Consider the following 27,157-nt stretch of genomic DNA (forward strand, 5'->3'; position numbering starts at 1 on the left):
ATAGTTTTATGGTACAAACATATTAATTTGGTTGCCGCAGAAAAAAAAGCATTTTTTTACTAGTGGTAATTAGCAGTAATTGCTTTTTTCGCAACATTGTGCGTGCGAATGAGTGCCAGTGTGTGTGCTTTCTCCAGTGCGTTTGTATATGCCATTGTGTTTTGTATGTGCGTGTGTGTAAGTACAAATTATGCGAAATTTATATTTTATGATGGATATATTTTTATTAATGGGTTGAAACTTATTGTTGGTTCAAGAATGAGAACACAATTGCAAACCCCGATTATGGTGAACGGGCAGAATCAGTTTTAACAACTATAATTATAAATGTTGCAAGATACACAGTCTTGAAATGCATCGAAGTTTTCATGTGTTGTGTTTTAGTACAACAATATGCCTTCTTGTTAGTAGTATAATATATTCTACAGTTATATATAGTACTAGTGATACCCGCACGGCTTTGCCCGTAATAGAAAAATCAAAAGGTCTTTTGGTTTGCCTGTATATGTACAAATAATGTATGGTGAATTTTCTCGCCAATTGGCTTGTGCCCATGTTACGGTTCCACGTTATGATAATTTGGTAATTTACTCGTCAATGTTATGATATTTTTTCCCCTTAAAATTAGAATAGAAAAAGAACCACATCGAATTTTCGAAAAATCGCTTCGAGGTGCACACCCTCATGCTACAAACTAACTTTGTGCCAAATTTCACGAAAATCGGTCGAACGGTCTAGGCGCTATGCGCGTCAGAGACATCTTACAGACATCCAGACATCCAGACATCCTCCGGACACAGAGACTTTCAGCCTTATTATTAGTTAAAATATATAAAAAAGTCGAAGTAGATCACCTGTTAAAATTTTATACATTATTTTTTTTTGTGAATGTCCAACGCAATAATAAAAAAAGTAGCAGAACAATGAAAAACACCTAAAAATTTACATGATTTTATTTTATTTTATTATTATTTTTTATTTATTAATTTTTTTTTTTGTTACCGTCCATATACTATCAAATTAATATATTCCCCTAAAACAAAACCTAAATTCTAGGGTGTAAATACCTTAAAAGCTATTTTCATCAATAGTATCATTCGGGGGAAACTGTCCCTTAATTTCTTAAAGTTGTATACTCATAGCTAAATTACCGAATCATTTTAATCAAAGTTAAAAAAATATGTTTCTTTTTACTGAAAAGTCGACTGCTACTAAAAATTCTAGACATTTGCTTACCTCTTTATACTGATTTACCGTGAAAATGAATTTTTTTTAAGAATACAAAATTTTAATTTCTCCTCAGATAATATAAGTTTAACTTTTTCTTTTAAAAGAATGATTCCAAAGATCGACTGTAACATGAAACGAGATAAAAGCTTCTTGGTCTAAATTGTATAATTGCTCTTAATAAAAGCGAATGCTCAAAGATCAGCAAATCAAACCTCGGGATTCGTAAAGTCTTTTTTGATAGAAGTGGGAAAAAGCATATAAATAATGGAATAAAATACATTTCTGTTGCAAAATTAGAGTACCGTACATTCTACTTTATTACGATTTTTCAAATTAAACTTAAGCATAAAATAATTTGTCAAAACACAATACTTTGTTACTTAAAAAACACACGTCTAGTCATGAATTTTTTTTTTCAACCGCACACTCTACACCCTGACGTCATTAACCTTTGTTTTACAGAAAAAACATTCAAGTCTTTCATAAATAACATTCAAGTCTTTCATAAATAACATACATAGCACGAAGTCGCCAGGATTATTAAAGCGCGCGCCAATCATCTATGGATCCTTTATGTAACCCCAAGGTCCCAGGATCGAATCGCAACAAAAAAACTCTTTTTTCTTTATTTCAACAAAAATAAATATACATGAATAAATAAAATGAAACATAAGTTACAAAAAAGTCATAAAAATTCCGATGGATGGCACCACCATCGTTCAACCATCTTTATTTAAAAAAAAATTTCATAACTTCAAAATATTTCCACATATTTTTCTTCCTATCATGCAGCGTTCTGCTCATCTCAAAAAATAACATTTCTTTATTGTTCACAGCCTGCAACATATGGCGCCACTACTGAAAGTTATCCATTTATAGCTTTATTATATTTTCCTACTAATTGCTTAGTCCGGTCTAGTGGTTAGCGCATCCTCGTTCGGAGCGAAAGGTCCCGGGTTCAAATCTCAGGGTAGAGTATTTTAGAATACGACCCTCGTAAATAATTCAGAATAAATTCAATAAATAAATTAATTTAAAAAAAAATTAAATTAAGCCATTCAAACTCAGACATGAATGAACACGTTCTATGTCGTAGTCCAAGATGGCGTCATAGAGGACGTCATCATACCCCCGTGCAAGATTACAAGAAATTGTATGACGTCATCTTAAAAATACCCTCGTAAAAGACTACAAGAAATCAGTGACATCATCCGAAAAATACCCTCGTAAAAGACAACGAGAAAAATCCAAGATAGCGGACGACCAGGCCCCCTGAGCACTGTTGAGTTTTTCCTCCTTCTGCCTCACGAAGTGGCGGGTCTACTACTCTTGTTCTCGAAACGTCTTGATCACTTATTCACAAGAATATGATTAAAGTATGTCTGAATGTTTTTTCCATTATCTTTAAAACTAAAAATCAAAAAGTTTTTTCATGTTTTTAAAATAATTACTATCGAAAACCCTTGAACTTTGGATGTAGGAGAAAAGGGGGGCACATGTAAAAACGGGGCACATGTGAACGAGGCATGTTTTACTGGGATAGTCAATCAAAGAATCTTGAAAATTTCTCAAATAATGGCAGTACCAGTCCTACATCTTGATCAAAATTTTAGAACAAGAAGCCAGTTTATGTTCCTGTGTTGACAGTTACTTTGTTTTAGCATATACTAATGAAATTTTATCACTCTCTTCTTGACGTAAAAACATATTTAAAGCTAACTAATAAGCTAAAATTAATTATTGCAAACCATTATATTAACATTCAACTAAATTTATGACGATGTTTAAAAGTTTTAATTTAATCGAGAATTCTTTATTTTTGAAAATTACTTCTAATGTAGATGATGGGGTACTTGTGAAAACAATTTGTAGGGGCACATGAGAACAGTTTCCATGTTTTCTCCGTAACATAATATTAGTGTAGGGTTACTATAAGTGTGAAAAAAAGGTATAAAGATTAAAAATTATTATCCTCGTGCAATCAGCTTGAAAATTTATGGTCATTATTATTACATTATTATTAATTAATAATTTATTTATTTATTATTTTTTGTTTTTTAAACTTATTTTTTACTAAATAGATGGCAAACAATTTAATGTTATATAATATTTGCAAGGGTGGAAAAAGACAAAACATTTTCTTTTAACTGAAAACTGAAGTGTAAAATAATTTTAAAATTAATCATCATATTCTGTATGAAGCTTAAACGGACTATGCAACAAGAATGAACTTTACATAATAAAATATTCTTTGTATTGTTTAATCATAAGTTTTTTCTTGTGGATCCTTAGATTAGCACATGCTACGAAACTTTAAAATTTGACAGTTAGCTGAGAATATAATTCGGAAGAAAATATTTTCTTACTGACAGTTACTGTGCAGTTTAAACTGACACAGTACAGGTTACAAACCCTTCAATGTAACTGGTATATGCGTATATATATTTCATATTAAAGAGTTCATTCTTAAAATGTGATGCGTGTCTTGCATTTTTCAATCGTGTTCATATGTGCCCCAGGCTTATTCACATCCCCTCTAAAGGAACTCACGTGAACAATTAAAGACATTGTTTTAAAAATCCATAAAGTTAAGAAATTTTTTTTTAATCTGAAAAAATTTCAGGGGATAAAGAAAAAAATTTATTCAATCATGGGGATACTTTTGCTCTAAGAAATTGATAATATTTTTTGAGAAATTAAAAAATGAAGGAAAAAAAGACTTCACATGTCGTCGCCTCAGAGCAACAGTAAGATATCTAATCCCAGAAATAACACTAAGCTGTCTTACTGTTGCTATGAGGTGACGATGTGCCCCCTTTCCCCTACCTAGTACAGCAAACCTCCATATAATCCTAGAAAACTTCCATGCCCATTACATGGAAAAATTGTTTCTATGTATCGAAAAAATCTCTATATATCGAAAAAAATCTCGAGACATTCGTAGCTTTTTTTTTAGACTGTTGAAAAATGAAGGTGAGGGGAGAAAATTATGTTCACTAAAGGTTGCTACGAAACTCATAAGGAATCTGGGGTTGAGAGGTGTGTAGATAGATCGTTGTTCCGTTCTGGAGTTCTAAAATTGCTTCAAGTCTATTTCAAATCTTAGTTAAAATCGGTTTCAAGTTATCCTTTTTGTCTGTTTATTATCACTCCTAGTCTTTTTAGCTTCAGTGAAAGCTATTGAAATCAAGTAGATTGATTTTTTACTTTCCTCTCGATTACAGTGTCAAAACGAAAAATCCTCTAATGTTGCGGATCAAGTTGAATTGCTAAAGAATGAAGATGTATGAAGGCGCAAAAATGTCATTTCTGGTAAATTTAGTGTTTCCGCAAACCTGCTATTATGAGATATCGGAAAGCCATAATAAAGTATTGAAGCTTACAGAAACCTTTCACTCAAAAACATAAAACGACATTACAGTTCGTTTTTCAGAAACAATGCGGTGTGCAGTAAATGGTGTATTTAATTTTTTTGTTATAAACTTTCATTTAATCCGATGCTCGTATAATTTAGAAATCGGGTTTCATACACGAAAATCAACTTTAATTTTGATGTTTAGGAGATTTTTATGATAAACTAAGATCGTTTCATTTTTTTAATCGAAATTTCTACGTATCGATGTTTTCCAGCAATTTGCTACTTCGATATATGGAGGTCCGACTGCATACCGAAAAGTAAAAGGATCACCTTTTTTATTTGACAAAACTTTTCTTAAAAAGTACCCTTTTATCTTAAAGGGCACTGCCCTTTTTTCGGTTTGGGGAAAACACTAATTCCTTCTGGGCATTTTTTCCTGAAACTGAAATTAATTTTATGCCATAGTGCAGACAAAAGGGTTACGGAGTTCTCCCACAGAAATTTCTGTAAGTGAAATTTTAAGCTATCTTTAGTGACTTTAAGGGAACGGCGAAAGTTCGAAGACTTTTTCTGGCAATTTTTCAATATTTATGTCTGAAAAACACAATTGAGGGCCTTGATGCAAGAACCAGGCAAGTCCAGACTCGCTCATTTTCGGTAAGACCAGCAAACAACAGCGGTGTCAAATAGAAAGGCTAATATCTTTCCCACATAATTTATTACAAAGCAGAGGTCTGATCTTACATCTGTCTCCCGCTGTTGCACCAATCGGAACTTCTTATATTCTCCACACGCAAAAATTAATTTTAAAAAAAAAGGGAAAAGGGAAAGTTTGAACTTCACTGGTTTTTGCATCAAATTCCTCAAATGTAGATTTTAGACTATCGTTTGTGACTTTAGGACTACAAAGTGACCTCATACCTGATATACCTCAGGGACCCCGTTAAGTCTAAATCTGGCTCTGATTACAACTAATGTTGCACAAAAAAATATAAAAAATAAAAAAACATTGACCCCCCCCCCTTGAAACTCAGTCCTAAATCCTCCTATGTTCGGGAGCTATCCCTTCTAAGTCGAAGTTTTCTCATGTTTCACATTCAGTTTATCGTAATCCAGACTTGATTTCCCTTATGGGTCATTCCATACAAAATGAGCAAAATTCACAAAAAAGTGGTGGCCGTATGGTAACAGATTTTTATGAAATTTAGTATACAGGTTCCTTTTATGCCTATATAAAAATATCTAAAATATTTTGGCTTAATATTTTTTATTTTAATAGTTACAAGCGGTTGAAAATTGGTCAAATTGAACAGCATTCTCATAAATTTTAAGTGTTGCATTTTTGTAGGCTTGTGTTTTATTAACTATTTAACAAAATCATAAAAGTTATATGTTGTTGTAATGTATGGAGTATGGCAATTCATTTAATATCAGTAAATTTTCAAAGTTATTATAGTTAACTTTTAACCGAGTTTCAAAAACTGAAAATATTTCATTTTTCTCATAATTAAGCATTTTATTTTTTAATCTCAATCTTTAAGGAATGCATTAGCTTTGCTGAAATTAATGCCCAATAATGTGCTAAGTATCGTAAAAGAAATACCTTACTTTTTAAGTTGTATTTTAAATCCTTTGTCTTCAAAATTAGTTTTAAACTTAGCGACATTTTGTAAAATGATGATTTTCCCCTTCACATAGACACAAAAATTCAAATGAGGGAAAATTCAGACAACTTTAAAATTTTGCAAGAACATAGAGCTGTGTTTCTACTATTTGCTTGAAGAAACTCGAAATTGATTTTAGATTTCCAAACGTAAAATAAAATTCAGAAAAATAACATTTTCTTTGTGTTTTATGGATCAATCCATACAGGTTCGACGGATCGGTGCACTCGACCATTTTTAATTTTTTAAAAACTCATATCCCTAAAAGCTGCATATGAAAGATGTTTAAAACCTTTTTTATTTTTCCTCTCAACTGGACCTTTGATTTTTTTAGAGGTCATCAAAAGTGATTTTCGTAGTCAAAAATGGGACTTTTAGACCTTTGCATTTTGGATAAAATCTATTTGAATTGCCTTTATGACAGTTAATTTAACGCTTTGATATTAAAGTGCATAAGTCGATAATCTAACCTGCTGAGTTACGTAGCTGTAAGTTAATAATCAAAATAATGGCAACAGGTTAAAGTTCAAGGTCAAATGTAAAAATTTTACTCATTTCAAAGGGGAATAACTCACGTAGGGGACGGAAACACAAAATGAAAGACGGCAAAACTAATCACTGGAACCATGCTAAAAAGAATATGTAACTGTTGCTGTGTGTTTGTGTACCCTTTATAGATTTCAGCCCCTCAAAAATTGGAAAAATGACAAAAATGACATTTTTAGACCCTTGTAAAAAAAAGGGGGATGAAATTAACAACAAAATTTCTTGGCCAATTGAATTATTCCATTCAAGTACTATATACGTTATATATATTGTTTTTTGTACTTGGTTTGTAAAAAAGATACAGATCTTTGAAATTGAGCAATTTTGCTAGTCGATTCACACACTAAAACAGAAATTGAAAGTGTGAAAACTTCATTGCACCTTCTTAAATTACGTATATTGTGCCCTGTACTTCATTATACTGAAAAATAAATTGTAAATTTCAAAGTAATTATTTTAATTTGATAACTTAGAAATATTTGAACATTAATGAGTAGTTTATACTATATGGAATCTGTATGGATTGACCCTTATGTGAAATTACGAGAGTTCAAAGAACTAGATAAACGACTAAATGATGCAAAAATAAGTATATCTAACATTTATTTCAATTTTTTTAAATGTACTGGCATAATGTGAATCTTATAACAAAACAAAATTGGAGATAAAATTTATATATCAAGTAATAATAATACGTAATAATAACTTCAACAAATGCATCAAAAGAAATGTTTTTTTTTTCTTTCTCTTTTTGCTCTCCACAAAAAATCTTTCAATCTGGATAAAAAATTTATGGCTCACTTTTTGTAGAAATATCCATTTGAATACATTAATAGTACTGTCATTAATATATTTCTAGTAGTTTCAGACAAATATCATCTATAATCGGTCATATGTGTACTGCGGTGGATTCAGGAACATAAGAAAATCACTTATCTGAAAAAATATCGATTCATAAAATTAATGTGTAGAAAAACATTTCCAAGTCACAAATAGTTACTATACATATATAACAAACAAATAAAATTATTGATGTTGGATTTAGGCCTAATCTCTAAACTATTTCTCTTCAAACATATGCTCATTTCACTGTTGACTGAAATAAATGTGAGACTAGGAATTTAGGTGTTCAATTGTTGATTGAGATGAAATTATGATTTCATATCTCCACGACAGCTATGCGTGCTTCAATAAATTGTTATTGAACCTAACTTTCAAGCTAGATAAGTTTTACTGATGAGACAAAAAAAAAAAACTACAGATGGCTTTCTGTTTAACGGCGCTCTATTTAACGACTTTCTCTATTTAACGACGGCGTTTCACAGTGCCAGATGGTCCACTGTAGTGTTAAAAGCATTCTATTTAAGGACGCTTTCTACTTAAGGACAATTTTTTGTGGTCCCTTGAAAGTCGTTAAACAGAGAGTCAACTGTATTTGCGATTGTAGCAGGCAGAAGAAGAAAATATCTTGAGGTTATAAGTGGATTATTGTATGTCGTATGCATACTTATTTTGACGGATAATAGTTTGATATTTTATCAATGCCATAATAAGCACTTTTGCCATTGATAGTAGAACGAAAAGCCAGCTGCTTTCCATTGAAAATTAGACTGATTGTGGCAAATGTTGTTTAACTGAGAATTTTTATTTTGAAAGGAAAAGCTATAACTAAAATGGAGACGAGTTTCGCTAGAAAAGAAATCCTTTTGTTTCAAAGAACGTCGCTGCAGTGCGGTTGAAATAAATGTGTGTAGTTCGTCAAATATACTTATTCATGGATAAAACAAATTTCCTCAAACTCATAGCCCAATTAGACGAGATGGTCCTCTGCCCATATCTTTAAACTCAGTATGTTCTTTAAGAGATATTTTTTCCCATATCACGAATAGAGAGGAAAATTCAACACAATAAATAAGGAAACATTTCAGCAAGTACATCATAAACATGCTTTTGAGAAAATGAAACACGAAAGAAATGGTTAGTTTTTCTAAACTTACAATAAAAAGAAGTAACTAATGAAATTTTACCTTAGTTCAAGTTACGCAGATTCTAACGATTAAAATTTTGTAGCATCTAAAAGACACTTCAACATATCACGTAAAAAAAAATTGAGTAAATTTAGAGCATTCCCTCAAAAACATCTGAAATAGAGGGAAAAATGAAAGTTTTGGAAAATTTTGATTTTTTAAAGTAAGATTTCGTCATCAATAAATTCATAAACAATTTCTAAATTAGAGCAGCTAGTTAGTTATAGATAGTTTTTTAATCTGAATCATTTTTACTGTAATTTTTTCATTAAAAAAGCTGGAAGAGTGATTTGAAATCTGATGAAAATTGGTAAAATTTCATTCTTTGTTAATATCTCAGATTCAAAAAATGATCCGAATAAATTTTACTTTGCTCTTTCCCAATAGACATGTGTTCATAGATTGTGGAAATATTTATTTTTTAAGTGTACGTTTATAACTTATGGAGTTATTGAGTCACAAGCTGGCTGCAATGAGCTCTGAAAAATTAGGCTTAGCGTAAGCATCAACTTCTAATTTCAGTAACAAAGAAACAAACAGTTTTAAAACTTCCAGACTTTGCTATCCCTCATAAATATGCATGGTTTACCTAAATAAAAAGTGTTATTGAAATCTGTGACATGTCAGCCACAGCTGATTTGCTCATTTCGCATGGAATGACCCTGATGCGATTCTGAGATGTAAACACTCGTATAGCAATAATTTACAATAGACCAGTGAAATCTCTTACTAACTGACAGCATTTAGTTTAATCTTTTACAACCAGTGAACACCAGGGGCGTGCACAAAAATGTTGTGGCCCGTTAGAAATGACTTTTACGGGACCCCTCCATCTTGTTTAAACTTACGTCCCTACATATATTTCACCTCTCATTAAAAAAATCTCGATCCCCCTTCAGGTTCAGAACCGGGTCAACAGGTGTCCCTTCTCCCCCCCCCCTTGTGTATACCACTGCTCATGTATCAACACCCCTAAGCATGGCCCACGCATTTATAGCAGAGCAATTCCACGAAAAGTGATCCTGACACAACAAATTTTTTTTTTCGCATAATATGGAAACAAAATTTATTTTTTGACAGAGAAATATCTGTTCTTTCCAATTCTAAAATCGATTTCGAGTTTAAAATATTTTTACATCAGATTTTAGCCTCATTTGATAATATTAAGACGCAGAAAAAGAAAAGCATTGATAGTGAAATAAATGCATGAGTCAGTTTTTTTTTACTTAATCATCAATCTTTTTTTTTTTTTTTTTTTTTTTTTGAAAAAACTCAAATAAACTATCATGATCACAGTTGCTTTACTATAATTATGCGTCATTTTTTTAAAATAACGTATTACCCGCATTATCCGGCATGATGGAAAAAAGCGAGGTTGACCAGTATGCCAGAAAATTCGAATTTCCCGGCATGCCGGATAATTCGAGGGGGGGTTTTTTTTCAACAAAACAAAAGTAAATTTCCCCGTCCAGTTCCAATCAGAAAGCACACCACTGTAGGGGAAAAAATAAATCCCGAAAGTAACCTTCTTTCAAAAAAAAAAAAAGTGTATTGCATATAATATGTGCTTGTATGTGCATGTACCTATGGTAGGTCATTTTTAACCGACTTCAAAAAAGGAGATCATGATTTTTATGTATGTTTTCGAATTATTCCAACACTACTGGACCGATTTGAATTTTTTTTTTTTTTTTTTGAAAGGTCATACTTCCCAGATGATCCCATTGTAATTTGGTCTGGATTTGATAAGTGGTCCCGGAGAAATCCAAGAAACTTTAAATTTCATACGTCACGGTCACGTGGTTTTGTTGTGATCGGTGTATTTTCACACCTAAGGTTTTGCCTTTCTCTTGAACGATATTTAATTCCCGCGGCACGTGGATGATTAATTTTCGCAACGCTGCGCCGCCTGTTAATTTTTTTATTATAAGTGTTATTGATGTATTTATTACTGCGTAGCAAAGCAGTAAATTAAATATATTTTGCTACTTTAATAGTTGAATCAATTACCTTAATATTTTTTTTACTAATAAATAACTTTATTTAGACACTGAAATATAAAGTTATTTATTTAATATTCCAGTTTAAAAATATATTTAGTGTTCAATTGAGGGGGAATTGAATACATAACACACCTCCCCCACGATATAATTTATATTCTTTAATAATATACGTTATAACTGTGTACGATTTCTGAAGTTTACCAATATTCAGGATTTACTATTTCACGATGCCGCCAGTTCAATTTGAAATTAGAGTTATATTAATTAGCAGGCTTCAAAAAAAGGAGAAGGTTCTGAACTCGTCGGATTTGTTTTTCCTTTCTACAATGTTTCATAAATACTCGAAGACACCTGTACCCAGGGGCGTGCACAGGGACGGGAGGGACACCTGTTGGCCCGGGTCCGAGCCTGAAGGGGGCCCATTATTTTTATAACTAAGGTTTAAATATAATAATAAACAATATGGAGAGGGGCCCGGAAAAGTCATTTGTGATCGTTTCCAAAATTTCTGTGCACGTCCCTGCCTGTACCGATGAGGAAAATTCTTTTTTTGTTTGAAACGGTATACTTCCTCGGCAGTCTAATGGTAATCAAGTTCACGTTTGATGAAATTGACGGAATTTTTCAAATATCATACTCACATTTAAATCGATTTGTACTTTATTAACTTTGTATATCGTCTCACTTAGTGAACCGGTTTTTATGCTTTTTTTTTGTTCAGTGGTGGTTTAGATTAGGGGTGATCTAACTTAGGTTCCAAATCTTTGATTTACCATATTTGTTCTTTAGGGAGAAGTTAAGGGTAAAACAATAAATTTCATGCAATTTCCCTCATAAACGATTAAATATAAAACCCATTGATTAACAAAGGTCATAAAACAAAGGTATATACTTCTTTACCTATAGTTAAAGTACTAAATAAATATATTACTAAGAGTAATGATATCGAAAATTTTGAATTAAGGATTCTCTGAAGCAAACATAAAATTCATTCTAGTGGATTTTTAATCTTCATCTATAGTGGGGCCATCTGAAGAAACATGCGACTTTTATCACGAGTTACATGACACGTATTGTTAAACATAAATTACAATTTACAGTGTTACAATTCTAAAATTTACAATGTTACAATTCTAAAATTTACAATTTTACAAATTTAAACTTAAAGCGATTTTGGTTTCTTTTTTTTTTTATTGACTCGTGCATTTGCTTTCGAAAAGCAAACTTTGATAAAGTAGAACTAATAATGAAGACAATTTTTTTTTGTACATAGTTACGCATTTGAAAAAGCCTTTCTTCACAGTGGTTGGAAGTATCCGAGACGCTCGCTGTGTAATTCCCCCCCCCCCTTCCAAAAAAAAAGCAAAAGCACTACAACTAACGTAACTGAGTAGGTTTATTTTTTAAGGACTAATTTCGCGTATAGTTAAATTCGTGTTTGATTCAGGATTCGGTGGGTTGTCAACTACGAACCACCTCCAAACAACTACATTAGGTAGTTGTTTATAGGAGGCCCGACTTCAAAAGGTTATTAAAAATTAAGAGATCGTACATAATTAGTTAGGTATTTAAAATAATTCATCGTATAGTAATTTAAAAATCAGTGTTTATTTTATAATTCGGTGTTTAGCTGATTTTTGTACTGGAATTGTAAAATAAAATTCATTTCTATGTTTGGGTAGGGAACAGACTGTAAGTGTAATCAGTTATTTTTTTTATTTTTAGTTCCGGGGTATTTTTTGAAGGCGGTTTTTTTTAATTTAAAAGTAATTTATTAAATTATTTAATTATATGCCAATAAAGTAATCAATTCAAAAGCAATAATCGTTACTGTGATTCGTTCATAATTTTTTCAAACAAATAGTTTTAGGTACCTTTAAGAGAGGTAAGTTTGATTTTTATTTATTAAATAGCTATGGTAAATAATTGGCACTGGTTTAGGGGGCGGTAACTTACTGCTTAAATGTTTGCTTACTTAGTTTTAATTTAATTTTTATAAAATTATTTTTCATTAAACAATATTTTTCTTGTTAAAGTTACAAATGACATTGTTAGTAAATATTTTTACAAAATTAAACTGTTTATTAATAGTAATAAAATATGTAGGGGAGGGTGGCCCAAAGCGGGTAGGCCTTCGTATGCTCCTCCATGGTGTGTAAGCAGCGAAGAATACTTTACATACATAAACACCTCCGAGTTTTAATCAGCCCCAGCGAAGCAGCAGTGAAGCGGTATGGCGCAACCAGGCTTAAAACAAGAAACAAAAGATACATTTCTAAAAAAAATTAAGTTTTGTACTTTGTAATTAGTCAAAGATCAGCTTATTTTTTTATGATTGCAATAACATTACGTTATTCTGACACCAATCACCTCACCTACAAACTACGATAGTCATTTTGTTTATTTCTGTTTTAAATTTAAGGTTATAATTATTGAAATAAAAAGCATGCCTTCGGACAAAGCGGTATAGGGTTTTATCATATATTTATTTATAATTTCGTAACTCGAGCGCTGACTTAGATTTTCTATTTCATTAGGATAAGTATAACTTTAAAAAGTTATTTTTAGGATGGCAATTAATTAGTCTATACTTTTTACTTTAATTACTTACTTTAATTAGTCGACTTTAAATTGTATAACTTTTTATATACATTTTTGTAATGGCAGGTAGCTAGTCAACTATTTTAATCATTTATAACTTCATATTTGACCGGCAAATGTACCAAATAACAATTAGCTAAGCTTACCCGCTTTGGGCTGCCTCGTGGGACAAAGATTTTTTTCTTCAAATGTTTGTAAAGTATGATAATAAATAAATATTGGATTTGAATTAATGTAAAAATCACTTTTTATTTTGAAGTTCAAGAACCCTGCCAGGAAATAAAACCGAAACTGTTGCGATAAAAATCCAAAACCTACCATTTTCGAGCTTTCTTCGAAAACCTACCCGCTTTGGGCAACCCTCCCCTATATAAGTTATATTCATTTTTAAGCTGAACATATATTTTTTTAGTATTAATTTTTTTTTCCTAACTTCGATTTTTTCCAGCATGCCGGAAAAAACTAGTCGAGTGTTATTGAAAATCTGGTGTCCCCCGAATTTTGCGGCATGTCGGATAATGTGTGGTAATACGGTAAATACCTTGATAAGTTTTTAACCGCCCAAAATATGCAGTTCACTTTTTGTTGGTCACACACGTAACGCAAGAGGAACAAAAGTTTTCCTCCAAGGTAAAATTGGGGGATTAGAAGAAAAATATCTCATATCATAAATTAACTTGATTCCTAATACCTGTAACCTGACTTTCATCTTCAAACATTCGGCAGAAAATTTTTAGCTAGGCTTTTTGAAAGATATGTCACTCACGTAAAGCTCCTGAATGGTTTTCATTACAAGTTGGATCTTTGCATTTCAGTTTAAGTGAAAAAAGTACTTTACAATTCAACTAAAAATATTGTGTGCTAGCACTGAATCCAAGACTTAATGAGCGCTAAAAAATAATGATAATTATAAAGATTAAACAAAAAAATAAAAAGAACAAATTAAGAATTCTTTTTTTCATACCCAAAGAGCAATTTTGACTAAGTATTCGCAATCTGCAAACTTTAAGATCAAAAGTACAATGCTCGAAATACCTTTAGTTGGATTTATATTTTTTGATAAAATTTGATTTTTGAGGAAAAGTGATTAGATTCTACAGACGATTTAAAACATTCCAAATATTTTCAACCACATAAATCTGTTAGAAGTTTGTGATAGTTTATAAGATTAACATTTACTATTTAATTCGTATACAAATAAAAGTTTCATCTTCATTCTTTATTTTGGGAAATTATCCTTTCAATTTTAAGTATTTACAGGTTGCAGTGCCCGGCGTTGCACGGTCTACCTCGAAAATAATAGTTGCGTCAATTGGCGCGTTTTCAACAATGAGGCTTAGATAAAAGAAAAACAGCGTTGGTTATCCCGTCAATGTGTAGGAAAGAGAAATTTTTTGCCTCAAAATTTAACTTTTGACGTCTTTGACTTTTTTTAATTTAAAAAAAATGTTATCATTGTTACTAATAGGCCTCACTATCTCGTTTTACGGATTTTCTGAAAAAAAACCTTGAGGGGGCACCCCCTTCATATGGGGAAAGTACCCCTTTGTGAATTCCTGAGCTTCAAAGGACGCACCTCTGTGCCAAATTTGTCAAAGATCCGATGTAAACAGAATTTGAATATTGAAAACCCCCGTCGGGGGAAGGGGGTCAAAGCCGAGGGGGGAAATCCCCAGGTGAATAACTGAGCGCCAAAGAACCTCTGTGCGAAATTTGGCAAAGATCCGGCGTAAACTGTGGATTTTTATTAGGAAATCCCCTTCAGCTGTGTTGCACGCGGTCACAAAAGTAACGCTAGTAAAATATTTTTTGTTGCTATTGTACGAGCTTCAGGAAAAAAATATTTGTGTAATATTTACTCGGTATACCTAGAAACATGTTCAAAAGATACTGTTCATTTACCTTTTAAAACTTCACAGAAAACTAAAAAGAATATGATGTATAGCTATTTTTCAGATTTTCTGAGTCACACACGTAACGCTGCATTTAAAATTATATTTAAATAAATTTAGAATTATCGTATGAAAAAAAAACTGTCGCCTATAAATTCTTGCATATCTTCTTTTACTCCAATAGAAATTATTAAGAAATATTTTTAAAATATCATATTAGTTTTTGTTATTTGCAACAAAATGGAGTCAAAAAGTCACACACTAAACGCTGAAATGACCCAGTAGGACCGGGACTGCTTTGTCTAATGGTGCAGGCCCCTGCAATTTGTGTTAATATATGTACAAATATAAGTTTTTAATGCTTTTTTTTTTGTCCCGGACCCTTTTCGGGCCGCGCCGGACCGCAAATTCTCTGACTCCCTCCCGTTTCCTCAATGTGGGAACCATGGCGCCCAGAGCTCTAAAGAAAAAGTTGGAAAGAGAGTGGCATTCGCACGTGTGGACTTCGACTCTTTACTTTGGTCCCTTCATAGGATGAAAAAAATAAAATACAACTGTTTCCAAACACTTTTTTCATAAAGTAAACACATTACCCCATTAAAAAAAATATAATGACACTTTAAAAAATGTTATGTGTGAATTTAAATGCATTAAATTCAATAAAAAAATTGCTAGAAGTGGCCCAATCGGCAGTCGGCCCTGTCGGGGATCCCCGACTAGCCGACCTGGCCGGTCCACCCCTGATCGTCCATATAATCACTAATACCAAATTTTGTTTTTCACAAAAGCAAAATCAAAGATCAAAGACTGAAAATCATTTTAAAAGCCTAACTGATATTAATTACATTTTATTTGCTAAAAAGTAGAAAATGGCAACAGATAAAAACTTTAAATTGTTGTTCTCCAGTCATTTGATACCAATTAAATTGCGGGAAGACTTTCACGTGGCAGTTCCATGTGATGACATTTTAAATTGCTCTATCTTTAACATTGTTGATTTAGTTAAGCCGTACATCCGTTCATTACTTACAACAATATATATAACAATCATAAATTCCAATAAAAAAATAACGCCCGATTGCCCCCCTCCCCCCGGTGAGATGATATTGACACTAAAATTGAATCTGCACATGTACCTTCTAAGGACTTCCAACGGATCAATTTTTTTCTGAATCTGCCGGTTACTTCCTGAGACATAATAATCACGCATAGCTACGAAAACATTCGATTTCACCGTTCTCCTTGGAGGAATTGACGATAAGAACTAATGGACACCAAGTCACATACAGGTACATAAGTGCACCAAATTTCGTTCTATTTCATGACGAAATTTTTTTTACACCACTAAAAACCAGACGCACACATACAGTCATTTCCTAAAATGGTCAAAATGGATTCAGCACACTTCAAAACGTGAAAATCCTTCGAAAATTCGAATATCCTTTTACGAATCCAATACTTTCTTCTACCTATTAGAAAAATAAGAAACGCATGTAAAAACACACGCCCCGTAAGAACTAGAAATTAAGACTTAAGATGGCCATTAATTTGTAACGCATTCAACTATTATCCGCATAAACTAACACAGAAACTTTAACTCTTATCCGCTCTACAACAAAACACTCGACTCACCAATAAGGAATTCTCGGAATGCAACGAAATTTTACACACGTAAAGTCAATGTTGATATAAGATAGTGATTTCAAAATGAAAGCAAAATAATTATTTTTTTTAGGAAAAATCCCAAAAGAATGAAGGTCATTGAGAAGAGATCCAATGGGGGGAGTGAAGACTTTCATTCATGAAACTAAGACCCAAATCACGTGGTGGATTTTAAAGCAAAGCATTGGAAGAAAGAAGGGATCTTTCGCTTGTTTCACGCAAAATGTGCCAACCATTCGTCGTTGTTGAGTCTCATGACTTGGAGTCTTTAGATCAGCTTTTGCTAAGCCAATTATTGGACTCGCTCCCTCCATTTCAATTCCTCCTCTAAGGTTTTAGTTAATATTTGAGTCACGTCTAGCGTGGATACACGAGATGATACAGCCATGAAAGTCTCGTACGATGCTCTACACGTCATCTCGCTACAGTTACTATAAACGCGCCATTAATCAGATTTAACTAGTAGTTTGACCAACTAACCATCTCAAGTGATCTCAGGAATATTCGATCTGTTAAGAATCAGGTGATCAGGAAAGCCAGAGAAGGTGATAATGTGATAGAGGAAGACCTGTGACAGCCTTGGTGTGTGAGAACGATCGTTATCCTGTTGACAAATGGCTCCTGGGAGACCTGCCATGAAGGCCATCACAAGTGATTGAAGCATGTCTCGAACGTACCTCCCGCTGGGTTGTCAAGTTATTGTGGATCAATATTAAGATGACCATATTTAGTAAAAGATAGTACCCCATACCATCGACAAAGTTGTGGTAGCCCTGAACCGCTGAAAAGCAAATCCACTATTACTGCTTTCACCACTGAGTCTCCACACGCGCACACGACTCCTATCATTGCTGAAATTGAATCTGGATTCATCGGTGAAGACGATCTGGTTTCATTTAGTTACAATCCCTTTCCGTCGAATGCGACATTACTTTTAAGGGAGCCGACAGCGATAACACCCTAATGCTGTGTTTTTTTTTTTTCAGCGGCACGCCGAATCTACAACTGGGGAGATGTTATGAGTTTCATCGCATACGATAAACTGTCATCTCTCCACAACAAAAATGCCCATTGGTACGTTCAAGATATGTCTCAGTCACATTTGTTTCCGGGAGCAACTTTTCGACAGGACAAAATTCGGTCACACGCAGCAAGGATGTCCCTATTCACCCGGGCACAGCATTCATTTCTAGTGGATTCCTTCACATGTCGGAGTTAAAGCCAATGAAATAGTAGACTCCCTGGTTAGGTCTGCTGCTAAGAACGGTATGAGTCCTCCTGGAGAACTCACCTTTTGTGAGATTTCCACCAAGGCAAAAATAAAGTAAAATAGAAAAAAAAACTCCTCCCACCAACTCATGCCACTTTGCAAAATGTCCGGGTGAATCTATTAGACTCAGACATATATTCCACCAGACCACCTGCTCCAGACTTTTGAGTGGATACACGAGAGCCCTCAGGTTTTGTGAGGGTCATAAGATCTTTCCGGAGTGCCACTGGTGTTATGCTGGTGAGGCCTCATCTGCTCACATTTTAATTTACTTGGGATTTACAAAAGATGAGTTCCTTTGCAACTTACAATTGCTTTTCGACTTTTTAGAGACATTTGGATTCAAGGGGGTTGTCGAGTCTTGCTAGACTATTTCCGGATAAGTAAAAAGAAGGAGGTCCCAGTCTTCCTTCACCAGATTATTACTTTCTCTTGCCTTCCTTTGAGGGATTATACTTAAAATTGAACTACTTGTACAAGCTAAGCCTGCGTAACTTTTAGGTTATGTTCATGTATGATCCAGCTTTTACGTGGGGTGAAGCGGAAGGAGGAGAAAAGTGGTAGGGGGGAGAAGCCGAGAGTTCAAAAAGCCAGGTTTTTGACTGAAAAAGACTTCCTGCCTTGTTCCAAGAATATCTAACTAAAGTGTTCTAGTTTTGTGGAAATCCCTAAAGCTGTTATTTGCCCCCCCCCCCAAAAAAAACATTGTGGTTCAAATTTTACTTGGACGTTATGACTTCCCGTCAAAACTGCTACAATACTCAAATACGCCTCTTTTCAAAATACACCTCCGCACTAGGCAAGATATTTTTACATTTGCATCAAGTAGGCAAAACTGTAGAGTGTTCCAGTCTATAAGATCTTATCCGAAAAGTATGGCCCTTTACCTTGTTGCAGCTCACTGCTGCACAGTCTGTCCTTCAGATTCACCTTCCAGGGGGCAGCTCCAGGCAACCGCAAAAGCGAATAAGACTCGGATGTCTACTGAGATGACGGATCGATGAAGTCTACCCATGCAGATCGTTCCATGATCAGTGTGGCATGTTCTTTGAGCAGCAAGAAAAAGTCTCCATCTACGATTGAAACTAAAATAATTACATTAGAAGACACGGCTTCTAAATTTCCGATGGAAGCTATTTGATTTTAAAATGACCAAATGTGAAACCTTTAAAAGGATCTTTGAGAGTTGGGGATAGAGATGTATAAGTGGACTGCAATTCAGGCACTCTCCTCGAGTTCGTTTTACTAGATGAAGTTTTGCTAACTAGATGTAGACTTCCCGTAGTTTAAGGTGCATTAGGCGGGATGAAGTGCCAAATCACCTATTCGTATGCACAGTGTTGTTGTAAAGTTAGGTCCTTGATCTCTCTTATGAGCTATTTCTTAATTTTATGAATGGAGATAATCTTGTCGTAGACGTAAATTTTCCGAGTTCTGACTAGACGATCCTAAACTCTCATATCTCGATTTTGGGAATTTGGATGAAACAAACTTCATATAATCTTTCTCTGCTATTTGCTTCTCTACCATCAAGTTTTTTAATGCCTATTTTAGCCTTGTTTGAGGGGAAGACTTCAGAGGAATGTGACCTTTTCCTTCTGTTTTTTTTTTCCTCCCCAGAAGAGGGTAAACCGCCATATCGTGGCTTTGAGCCTTTTTAAAGTACATGAGATCTTGAAGAACCCCCACTTTTTCAATGAATTTCTCTTTTTAACCGACTTCAAAAAAGGATATTATGATTTCGTCTTGCGGCTTTTTATGTATGTTTTCGTATTACTCCAATGATACTGGACCGATTTGAAAAATTCTTTTTTTGTTTGTAAGAGTATATACTTTCCAGATGGTCCCATGTTAATTTAGTCTGGATATGATAAGGGATTCTGGAGAAATCTAAGAAACTTTAAATTTCACACGTTGTGGCTACGTAGACCAGCTTTCGTCACTGCACGATGTCACAGGTCACGTGATTTTGGCGTGAACGGTGCCTTTTTTCGACGGAGGAATCTTGTCTTGAACACTATTTCTCACGCATCGGGATGTCTCATTTTCACGCCGCCTCCTGTTAATTTTAATTATAATCTTACTAATGTACAGTACTGGTCAGAATGGATGACTCACCACACAAAACTGTGATGTTTATGAATGCACAAGAAAAATTGCATTTAACTAAGTATTTATTTTATGGGGATTATTAATTTTAGTTATATAAGCACAGTACACATACATAATTGAGAAAGGGTTCAATCTTTGGCGTGGAAACCTTTTTTTTTAAATACAGCTTGGATACGATCAGGAATGGAAATACAAAATTTTTCGCAATAGTCTGCTGTAATCTATGTTATCCATACTTGTTTTATAATTTCTCTTAAATCTGAAAGTGAAGTGGGGTTACTCTCAGAAATTTAGCGCTTAAAAATTACCCAACAGTTCTCGATTGGGTTTAGATCCAGGGAATTTCCGGACCACGGCCCAAGGATCTGAAAACCATTTTTTGCAATCCACGTCTTAACACATTTAGTCTGGTGGCAAGGTGCTCCATCATGTTGTAAGTGTGTGCACTAGTTGATATCCATAAACGTTGGTAACTTTTCTTTTAGCACATCGAGGTAAACAGTTCCATTAATTGATGTGCCTTCAGGCATGAACCACAATCCATATCTTTCTTTGGCACGAATGGCTCTCCATATCAGTTTTGCAGTATTCTTCACGGTGGGAATAATGTAGCATTGACAGTCTCCTTTATTGGAAGTCCTTTGTATGTTTCTACAAAATGCCTAAAACGGCGATAGATGAGTCTCGTCTGAAAACATCATATTTTCAATGCTCTGCAGTCCACTCCTGATACCTTTTACAAAATGTCAGACGGTCAGCAGTGTTTTTTGGGAGACAATATTGGCTTCTTAGCAGGCTTGTAGGACTTCAAATTACATTAAATAGCCTTCTGCGGATTGTCCTTTGGCTAGGGAGAATCGGATTTGGCATCATCTTTTGGTAAACCAGCTTGGATTGCTTTCTCTGATTTTCTCGGTGACTTTTTTGCGGCCAAAATTATGGTATCATCCATGCGCTTGCTTGTGCTCTTATGACGACCTTTTGGCTTTAAATATCCATAAATTTCGGCTGTTTCTAAGTTGGTTATAGACCTGGAAACTGTCTTTTGTGCCAATTGTAATCTGGCAGAAATTTCCCTAGAACTTTAAACTTCGTTCAGAGTCTTTATTTTTGCATGTATTTCGCATGAAATTTTTTTACCGAGCATATTTATATAATTTCACCCTTCTGAAAAAGTTTGTACGTCAACACACGGCGAACACAACTAATGAACTAACGAAATGCCAAACAAAAACATCTGCACTTTGGTAGACAGCCAAAACGAACATCTGTCGCCAATATGTCACTATGAATTTGAAAAAACAGGTGAGTTATTCATTCTGGCCAGTACTGTATTTATTACTCATGTAGCAAATCAGTAAATTAAATGTATTTTGCTACGAAAGCAGTTGAATTAATTAATTCAATATAAAAAATTTTGCTAATGAATAACTTCATTTAGTCATTAAAGGTTTTTTTTTTTAATATTTCAGTTTTGAAGTATATTTAGTGTTCAATTCAAGGGGAATTGAAGGCAAAAATCTCCCCCCCCCCCTCCGATGATTAAATTTATATTCCTTAATAAATGTATCGTAACTGGTGTGTTTCATTTCTGAAGTTTAACCAGTATCCTATATTTGATATTTCATGACGACGTCAGTTTAATTTACAGTTACGGCTATACTAATTAACAGACTTCGTTGGAATTTTTTTAACGTACTATGCTCCCCGATTACTAGAAGACGCCTGGACCGATTAGGAAAATTCTTTTTCTGTTTGAGACGGTATACTTTTCTCGGTCGTCTAATGATCTTCAAGTCCGATTAAGACGGATCCTGCAGAAATCGAGATAACTCTTCAAATTTCATACTCACGCTTTGTTGTTTGTAAATTCATAGCCTCTCACTTAGTTAAACGATTTTTAGGGTTTTTTTTGTTTAATGGATAGGAGTGGTCTAAATTAGGTCCCAAAAATTTGCTTCACCATATTTGTTCTTTAGAAAAAAGTTATAACCTTAAACAATAAACTTCATTTAATTTCAATATTAAACGATTAAATATAAAATCCATTGTTGAAGAAAGTGCCATGAAAAAAAGGTACTTTCTTCACGCAGTGTTAAAGAAAGTACCATAAAGCATTAATATTAATCAGGGGTGCCCCCTTAAGGAAAGGGGAGTGTTTTGAGAAGTATTTTTCCTTTAAAGGCGGGCTCTTGTTTTGGGGGAGTACCTCCCCCCCCCCCGAATATTTCCCATGTGTTAATCATTAGCATAATGTCGCCAATTTTGAATAAAGACTCATCTGAAGCAAACGGGAAATGTTTTTAGTATAATTGCTTTAGTAGTATTTTGATCTGCATATATGCATCATTACAGTAGATACTCTGTTTCTAGTGTGGTGTTGATCTGTAACAGGCACAAACGGCACAACCTTGAGGGTCACAGATTTGGACAACATTCTAGATATAAATCCCTTCCTACTAGATAGGAGCTCGGGTAAAGCGGTTTGACTGCATAGGTCCTAGTTTAGCTACTACAAGAGTCCAAAGTTGCGAGTTTGGCTCCCGAAATGCAGTGACGTTTTCCACTGGAATTTCAGATTTGGGCACTATGTTCGTTCTCATAACACATTTGGCCTCTTTTGTTAGTACAACGAGTGGAAGGGAGAACACCTAATTATTAATGAGCATTATTTATACGATAAATACTTATTACTAGTGGCGAATTAATGTAAAACAAAAATAATTAGTTTCATTTGAAAGCGATAAACATCCTGTAACTATGTGAATAAAATATGACAACGTAGATAAAGTACAAATTCAGAATGAAAAAAGGTTAAAAAACCAGCAAACAGCTGTTTCGGCACTCTAAAATACAAGTGCCATCATCAGTGCAATTAAAAACGAAGACAGGTTCAACCCGACTAAAACACAGTCGAGGCGAACCATGTTCGCCTCGACTTTTTAACTTTTTTTCATTCTGAATTTGTACTTTATATACGTTGTCATATTGTATTTACTATTCAGTACAAAGTTTTCGACTACTTTTTATGTATCCTGTAACTATGTTATTTTACCATTCAAGTTATTAAAATTAAATGTAGTATCCAATTTAAATTTGAGAATTATTTATTAAAAATGAGTATTCAACGTAATTAATTCGAAGGTAAGTGCATGCAAACGGCTCATACTACAGTACAATAACAAAAAAATAGGTAAAAATGGTAATTCTAAAGGAAACTCTATTGCATTTCTGGGACCGAATGATCGACTTTGGACCCCCGTTGCAGCCGAACTAGGGCCTATGCAGTCAAACCGCTTTGCCTGGGTTCATACCTCGTGATAATTGACCTATACCTAGAATTTAGTCCAAATCCGTGACCCTCAAGATCGTGCCGTTTGATAGTAAGTAAAATGAAATGGGACTTTTTTCATAACTTACGTAACACGTATTATTGTAAAATATAAAATAGATAGAAAAACCATTGACATTTAAATGATTCTAACTAAATTAGCTCACAAATAAATCCTGGAGAGGAACAAGATCAGTTTTTAGTGCCAATCGTACAAAATGTTATGCGCATTAAGATTTTTTCTTTTTTTAACCGACTTCGAAGAAAAAACGTTCTCAATTCGCCGGAACCTTTTTATATATGTCCCCCGTAAACTGAAACACACATAGACCAATTTGGAAAATTCTTTTTTTTTTCTCGTTTGAAAAAGTATATACTTCCCAGATGATTCCATGGTACACTGGCCAGTATCTGAAGATGGTATCCTTGAAAAATCAAGAAAACTCTTCAAATTCTATTGGCAAAGTTAAAGCGATTTCTGTTGTTTTTTAGTGACTCGTGAATGTTTTTCGGAAAGCATAATTTGGTAAAGTCAAACTGATGATGAAGACAATTTTCTTTGTAAATAATTGCGCATTTGGAAAAGCCTTTCTTCACAGTCTTCGGAAGTCTCCGAGACGCTGTGCTCTATTTCTTTCTCTATTTTGCTCATCTTAACTCTTTTCAGACTCCTGTGCTCGACGATTTCTCACTCGAGATGTACGTAAGGTGTGTACTACATACTCTACGTACTTGTTTTGCATTGAAACCACTAAAAAGCAAAAAATAAATAATTTTTCAAATTAAAAAAAAACGACTTCAAAAAACAAAGAGGAACTAAAAAGTAAAAAAATAATTGGTCATACTTACATACGATTTCCTAACCAGTCGTGTAAATTAAATTTATTGTACAATTCCAAAAATCAACTAAAATAAACACCCAATTATAAAATAAACACTGGTTTTAATTACTATACGAAGAATTATTTTAATTACCTTACTAATTGTATACTATCTCTTAATTTTTAATAACCATCTGAAGTCGGGCCTCCTATAAACTACTACCTAATGTAACTGACCACCCACCAAGTTCTGAGTTAAACACTAATTTTAAAAAAAAACGTGAAAGTCTTTAAAACTAAACCAACTCAGTTACGTTAGGCAGTAGTTTATAGGAGGCCCTGACTTCAAACGGTTATTAAAAAGTAAGAGTTGGTGTGTAATTATTTAGGGGTTAAAATAATTCATCGCATAGCATTTAAAATCACTTTTTATTATATAATTGGGTCTTTAGTTTAATTAATTTTTGTGCTGGAATTGTAAAATAAATTTGATTTATACGTTTGGGTAGGAAATCGTTTGTGAGTATGACCAGTTGTTTTTCACTTTTTAGTTTTTTTTTTTTTTTTTTTTGAAGTCGGTTCTTTTTTATTTGAAAATAATTTATAGAAGAGGTTGACTAATTTCTAACTTTTGCTTTTATTTTGAACAAAACGTATATTGCAGAGGAATGCTCCTTTCATTTCATTATTTTTCCTCTGAAAGAGATGACTTTGAGTGATGTTTCCTTTTAGGATTTCTCCTAAGTAATAGTGCGAAAGATGCATTTTGCCCAAGGTGTAAGCATCTTGGTCTGCTGCTTCACTCGCTGTAAAATTGAAAAGAGATGAACCTAAACCAAACTGAAGTGCCTCTTACTGAACATCTCAGGAGATTGAAGCATTGCCTGGCATGACAATTGCAGTTTCTAGTACAAGGGGGGGGGGGGGAGATAACCGGGCTTTAGGAGGGCTTCAATCTTTGTGGCAATGGAGCATGCTGTTGTTATGAAGTAGTTGCTTTAACAGAAGATACACTAGCAGGCTGTAATATAGGAGAATACAACTCCCTAGACAATGATGAACTGGAAACGCTAGACTGGGATTATTATAAAAATGATCATATTTTTAATTAAGTTTAAAATTGTTGCCTTTAACTTACACTGATGAGTCAAAACATTATGACCACCCAGTCAATAACGCGTTTTGCAACCTTTGGCCTGCAAAACAGCTGCGACTCGCCTTGGCATGGATGCCACACGCTCTTGGTAGACGTCTGGAGATAGATTGTGCCAAATGTTAATGCCGCGGTCACGCAAAGTTGAGATATCTTGACATGGTGGTGTTTCAGCTCTTAGCTGCCTTTCCATGAAATACCAAATGTGCTTTATAGGATTTAAATCAGGTGAATTTGGTGGTCAGGACATTGATTGGAATTCTTCATCATGCTGCTGGAACCACTCCAGCACAACTTTAGCCTTGTGACATGGGGCATTCTCCTGCTGGAAGATGCAATTTCCAGTAGGGAAGACCGACGCCATGTACGGGTGCACCTGATCTGCCACGATGTTCAGATAATCCACATCCTTCATGGTATGTTCTACCACAACTAAGGGTCCCAGCACCTGCCAGGAAAATGTCCCCCAAATCATTATACCTCCACCACGAACCTGCTTACGACCAACGGTACAAGACGGTAGCAACTGTTCACCTGCAAGACGACGAACCCTGACACGACCTTCCATGTGATGAACAAGAAATGGCGATTAGTCGGACAAGACAACTCTCTTCCAGTTATCCAAGGACCAGTCTCGGTGTTTTCGGGCCCTCTGTAGGCGTAGTTGGCGATGATGATTGGTCAATAGAGGCACACAAGTGGGACGTCTGCTGCGCAGTCCCATATCCAAAGTGTTCGCTGACTTTTTCCCACTTTGAATAAGTACTCACAACGACATATCGTGAACAACCTATCAGCATTGTAGTTTCTGAGATACTCGTTTCGAGTCTTTGGGCCATCACAATCTACCCTCCCTCAAATTCGCTAAGATTGTTATCCTTTCCCATTCTAGCCCCAGTTATATACCAATCCCACCTCATCATGTGATCTCCACGTCATCCAGACGAGTTCTTTGAAAAAAAATAGGAGTCGTCATAATGTTTCGGCTCTTCAGTGTATATGATACTACTGTTGTTGTTTATGTGTCCATAGTTAATAACCATGGAAGGATTGAGGACCACTGCCTCGAGATTTTGGACTTTTTTATTCATTCACACATAAGACAACATAAGAAAGATTTTCAGCGTAAAGAAAGGAAATACACCACTCAGAGCATCGGAGTTTATCGAACCCACGTTTACCGGCATTTGAAGCGAAGTTTCTACATAGGCGGATTTAGGACTGAGTTCCTGGGGGGGGGGGGGGGGCAGGATTTTTTTTTTTTTTTTGGAGCAACATTTTTAATTGCCCTCCCCCCCCTCCCATGTTTTTGTCTTTTTTCTGTGATGCGTAAGGCCATTCTTTACTTTTTTATGTGTCGTTTTCATTACTGTGTGTAATCATGCTGTCCTTTTTAAATTGACCTTAAAAGAGAGGGGGCTGGTATTAAGAGAGTGACGCAGTGCTCCCTTTTAAGTGGGATACAGAATATCTCCAGTATTAGGGGG

The sequence above is a fragment of the Uloborus diversus genome, chromosome 1, assembly GCF_026930045.1.
Source record: "Uloborus diversus isolate 005 chromosome 1, Udiv.v.3.1, whole genome shotgun sequence".
In the NCBI taxonomy this organism is placed as follows: Eukaryota; Metazoa; Arthropoda; class Arachnida; order Araneae; family Uloboridae; genus Uloborus; species Uloborus diversus.